At 41.0% G+C, this 5,958-nt stretch overlaps 1 non-coding gene across 1 annotated transcript; it reads right to left on the bottom strand.

Annotated features, from left to right (window-relative positions):
* Positions 1–4,678: 4,678 nt before the first annotated feature.
* LOC118451847 lies at positions 4,679–4,876 on the bottom strand. The gene has a single exon (XR_004841423.1). It is a non-coding gene; the product is annotated as a U2 spliceosomal RNA (small nuclear RNA).
* Positions 4,877–5,958: the final 1,082 nt, after the last annotated feature.

Here is a 5,958-nt window from a genome sequence, read left to right as displayed (position 1 = left end):
TTCTCTGGAGATATTCAAAGCCCGCCTGGATGAAGTCCTGTGTAGAATGCTCTAGGAGAGCCTGCTTTAGCAGGGGGGTTGGACTAGATGATTTCCCGAGGTCCCTTCCAACCCTTGCGATTCTGTGATTCTGTGATTCTGTGATTATACCTTATCCCATTTCTTTCCCATACCATAGGAGCTACCTGATGATCTGCCCAAAGGGAAGAACCGGCCCCTCTGGAGCGGTGGTGCTGCCAGACCGGGTGCGCGCAGGAGTCATAAAATAATAGAATCGTTTAGGTTGGAAAAGACCTTTAAGATCATCAAGCCCAACCGTTAACCTAACCCTGCCATCCCACCACTAAACCATGTCCCTAAGCATCACATCTATACATCTTTTAAATACCTCCAGGGATGGGGACTCGACCACTTCCCTGGGCAGCCTGTTCCAATGCTTGACAACCCTCTTGGCGGAAAAATGTTTTCTAATGTCCAATTTAAACCTTCCCTGGCTCACCTTGAGGCCATTTCCCCTTGTCCTATTGCCCATTACCAGGGAGAAGAGACCAAGACCCACCTCACTACAGCCTCCTTTCAGGGAGTTGTAGAGGGCGATAAGGTCTCCTGCTCAGCCTCCTCTTCTCCAGGCTAAACAACCCCAGTTCCCTCAGCCGCTCCTCATAAGCCTTGTGCTCCAGACCCCTCACCAGCTTGGTTGCTTCGCCTCTGGACATGTTCCAGCAATGCAACATGTTTCCTGTAGTGAGGGGCCCAAAACTGAACACAGTATTCGAGGTGCGGCCTCACCAGTGCCGAGTACAGGGGCACGATCACTTCCCTACTGCTGCTGGCCACACTATTCCTGATACAAGCCAGGATGCTGTTGGCCTTCTTGGCCACATCGGCACACTGCTGGCTTGTATTCAGTCCTCCCTGCCACACTCACTGCTCATGGGCCAGGAACTATTCAGATGCCTGCTTGCAGCACTTCTATCAATATTTTGTCAAAAGCATAAATAAGAATAAAGATGGAAGAAATAAGTTGATATTTCAGTGGAACCAAATCTAGGACCTGTGTGTAAATAAACACATCACCTTACACATCAGTAAAATTAACAGTACACCTAATTGCTTGCAGGATCCAAACATTAGGATACATTTGTATATATCAGTGGATTAAAAAAACAACAGCCAAAAAGTGTGTTTAATGTGACCATCATAAATATCGTCTTCATCACTTATTTTACAGGCTGTGAAAATCAGCATCATAGCCATGTAGAAGTGCCTTTGCTTTGATAACCTCCATTTTGAACATACTGGATTTTGTCTGGATACTTTTTAGGGAAGGGGGAAAGTGGAGGCTTCGTTGGTTTTCTGTTTGAAAAGTAAAGTGGTATTAAGTATCAGTAAGGGCCATTCAGATGCACCCGTGGAAAGCCTAAGGCCACCTATATTTAGGAATTGGGGTGTGGAAGCCAACCAGACTCACTTTGCTGGACATGGGGCTCCCTTCATAAAGGCTGTGCGAGACTCCCAATGTCTTTGCATTTGTCTAGCCCATCAGGATACTACGTTTTATCCTTCTCGTGCATTTTTATAGCCATAAATTTAGGTTCCAACCTGGCACGAGGTTGCTCAGGGGCACACTACCCACGCAACACTGTGATGAGTAGGATTGACGTTTGTGCTGGCCAATTACTTGTTAAGATGGGCTGCCATACATTTTACTGTTCATTCAGCTGGATCCAGCCTGTTTTGTTTTTCAGGGTCAAAATGGACCACTTAAAAAAAAACCCAAACAAAACTGCTAAGTAATGTAGAGTAAGTGGTGGGGAAAACTTAGAGTTGGAGGGGCTTCCTGGCCAGGCTCTCCAGAAAATGAAAGGTGACCCTGGAGAGCTCTGCTCTTGATGTGATTGTGGCTGCTTCTCAGGGCAGTGCATTTCTTCAAGTGGTATTTAGTATTTTCTTGGGAAGGGCCCTGCGCAGGCACATAAGCCTGTCTTAAGCCCTGATGATGTTGTAATACATTCATTGCAGTTCTTGCATATACTTAACTATGTGTCTTGATATAAAAGACTTCGGGATGCTAAATTTAAACATGTTTATAGTAGTTCGCAAGTTTGCAGTCTCAACAGCAGGCAACGAATGGGGAGGAAGTGTATAACGCAGTCACACATATAAACAAGATAGCTATGCATAATTTGATGGGTCTGAATCTTTGAACTTAGTCTTGATATGCACATACAAAATCTGACTCTCCTTTGATCTGGATTTCCTAAAACTAATTCTTTTCTTCTTTTTCCTTATGGAAAACAAACCGGTCCTGAGTATCTTACACAAAACTGACCTGCAATCCTGTCATTGAAAAATGGAACCCATAGTGCTGAAGAAAACCAAAGCACGACAAATGCAGAATACCATTTAAAAAACAAAATCAAACTGAAGGCTTAGGGAGGGAAATAAATATTTTAGTGGCAATGAAATTATTTATTCTCTGAAGACAGTTCCTGTAAGGCAGCTGTACCAGCCATTACGGCAATTATATTTTGCCATTTTCATGAGCTGCTTGAGAAGTAATTTTTCTCTATTAGATTAATGCTGTGTCAGTTCTCGACAAAATCACTTCTGACTTAAGGGAATACTGGAGGTACATGTTGCATAATTATGGAGGTAAAATCTTGGGATTTACTTCTTGATTGTATTAATAGTTGTTTGGGTGGACAACTTGGAATCCTACAGAAACTTATGTGTCTCTTAATTCGCTAATATCCTGACATTAGAGGATGCCATAGTAAGATTCCTCTAAGCAAAAAAGTGGTAAATCTGCTTGTGGCTAATATAGTAATGTTTAGCTTAACTGCACCTATCTAGCTTATTGTGATTTCAATACAGCTGGAAGAGAGGGCAACTCCACAGGTTTTCCCCAAGCAGTACTGTAACACTCCCGCAACTCCTAGCAGAGTGCTGTGAATAGACCAAATAATTTTGTTGTATCACGACAGTCTGAAGATACATGGGAGATGATGTTTGTAGGTATCTAACAAAATGTTGCCCCTTTCTACCAACGCGAGTTCATGAATAGACCAGCCACAAAACCAAATGCTGAATTGCTGAGAGGAAGTACTTTGTAAAAAGAATGACCTTAGGCGGGTGTCTTGGCAAAGCACCTCCTGAACAGCTGTCTTCTAGCAGGTGTTTGCAGCACTGTTGTGGGCCCATTTCCACTCCATATCATGCTAGGCCACCTGACCCTATATAGCCCATGATGAGCAATGGGCATCTCAGGACTATTCAGATGGCTAAAGGTACGACGCACCCGCTGGAAGTTCCCTCTCCATCATCTACACAGTGAACTATTTGTAGAAGAACCAATACAGCATAGAGCAAAACATATTTACACTATTTTATATTCTCTTCCTCCGGAGGATTTACCTTAGGGCTATCTGTTTTACTGCCTTTTTCTTCCCTTTAAGGAACCCAAACTTGCTATTCTCTGATTCCAGGGATATGATTGCTTTGAGCATTTTATTTTGAGCTTTGTACACTAACCTAACCACTCTGCACATTCTGATGCACTCCCATCAGGTGAGAATGGCTTTTATTCCTGCTCCTCATTAGCACAAGATAAATGTATATTTTTAAAATAAGGGTGACAAATAAGGAGTAACAGGCAATGAATCAATTAACAGGTCTTGGTGAGATTATTTACCTAACCAAAGTGAGGTAAAATACTTCACCAAGGAACAATTGCAGTCTGTATATTTTATATCCATATCTTTATATCTCTATATCTGTGTTGTCAGGCTGATAATTAACTTCTTGGCAATCTGTGTTTATGACTGTAAGGAGAAAGATTTATATCACATATTTAAATAATAAAGTGTTTCTTAAAATATCTTCCAAAAGACCTTGGTGTTCTTTTCTGTTTTGTTGGTGTTAATATACATTGTTATATTCAAGTCAATGGAGTTACACCTGCTTGCATAAACTGAGAATCTTGTCTTGAGTTTTCATATCTGCTGACATCTATGATGTGCAGATGTTCAGGCAAAATGTTTATTGCAGGATGTTTATTGCCCTGCAATTCATAAGTTCATTATTGGTACTCATTTAATAAGATACCTACCTTGCATGGGCAAATAAATCTTTCTGCAGTACAGCCCTCACAGCAACATTTTCAATCCTGATGGCTTTCCTTTCTTTTCTGTTTAAAAATATCCTGATCGTAGGGTGACTTAGGTGTAATACTCAACAAAGCTGCTAACACTGAGGTTCTCCCCATGATACCAGAAGGCTTACTGAGCTCAACCACATTGGAGTAATGTGGAGTAAGTTCAGTACACCTGAAACACCATTTGACAATGATGACAGTTTTGGGTGAGTGGGAAATGCTGGAAGATTCCAGAAACTTTCCCATTCTGCATGGACAGAAAACTAAAACTTTTCTATTTTAAACCCAACAGAAAGACTCAGTAGCCCAGCATAGCATGGATATAAATCAGGCAGCATGTGAAAACTCCTGTTTAGGTGCCTGGTCTTAACGACATAGTGGAGGGAGTTTACTGTGTCACAGGAACGTCCTAAGTACAGTGTATTTGAAGGATGTTTTGTTGTTCATAGAATCATAGAATGTTTGGGGTTGGAAGGGACCTTTAGCGGTCATCTAGTCCAACCCCCCTGCAGTGAGCAGGGACACCACTAACTAGATCAGGTCGCTCAGAGCCCCATCCAACCTGGTCTTGAAAAAATAATACTGGGAGCAAGCTCCGGGTCCAACTCCCATCCTCAAAAATCCATTTAATATAAAGTCCTCTCATCACGGATGTATCAGATATTAAACCCATAAGAACAGATACTACTCTTGATCTTCGCCAAAAGGCCGAGAAGTTTTCACTGTTCAGTTTTAGTTTGAAACTTCTTACAGGCTGTTCTCTACCTCTGTGGCAGAAAGGGGCTCTAGGATTGGGACTCATCCATACTAATGCAGTCTGCATGGAATAAGGAGTAACACTCTTCTGACTTCTCATAAAAGAGGCTGTAGCAAGATGAGTCATGCTTAGTGATGATTAGATTATACTATGAATGTTGGACTAATAAAAATGACTTTGTAGCCTGTTCCTAGCACCTGTGCTTAACATGGCAGTTACGTTTTTTATATAGTCTGTTAGTACAGGCATAAATTGCTTGTAGTGAGTGCTACAATAAAGCTGTTCAGATCTGCCCATTTGCCAGAGAAAAAAAAAAAGTTGACTTTTAGACCTCATTGTTCACATGTAGCTCGTCTATCACATTTAGCATTTGGATTTTGTGAAAAGTCAAGCTAGTCTTTTCTAAATCCTTTTCTGGTAAGGACAAACATTTGCAAGCTGTACAGGAAAATAAATTACAGAAGGGTGTTAGATCATCTGCTTTTTATTATCTTCTTACAGGAACAGCAATGATACGTTATAAAATCTTATTAATATTGTAAATAGAGCCAATACAAATATTAAAATTAATACATATGAAAGTTAATAGATATTAATAACATATTTTTAATAGTAGATTTCCAAACTTTTTAGTAAGCACTCAAATGGGAAATAGCGCACAGTAAAAGTGAACAATGCAAGGAAGCAGCAGATTAAAATGTTTGCATTAAAATTATGTCAAGTAGAAGCTGGGTAAGGCAGTTTCACAGCATGATAAGGAACTGCTGAAAAACATGAAAGAAAAAGGAGAAAAGCAATGAATTTTTTTGTTTCTTTCTGTAAACAGAAAACTCTGAGTCAGTGTTTTAGCTCAAGGAGTACAGTCTTGAGCATTAAGAACCACATCCTGAATGACTGAATGTACAAATAAGTATTACATGAACAACTACCACACTACAGATCTAGCGAAGCATTCGGCACCGGTGTATGGAGGACCCTACTGCAGGAGCCTCAGATACCCCCAGTAATCCCGCTTCCCTGACCAGAGCCAGTTTCCTGCCTCCAG

This window comes from Egretta garzetta, unplaced genomic scaffold, assembly GCF_000687185.1.
Source record: "Egretta garzetta isolate BGI_Z169 unplaced genomic scaffold, ASM68718v1 scaffold251, whole genome shotgun sequence".
Lineage (NCBI taxonomy): Eukaryota > Metazoa > Chordata > Aves > Pelecaniformes > Ardeidae > Egretta > Egretta garzetta.
Note: the sequence above shows the minus strand (reverse complement) of the source record. Positions and strands in the feature narration are given on the sequence as shown.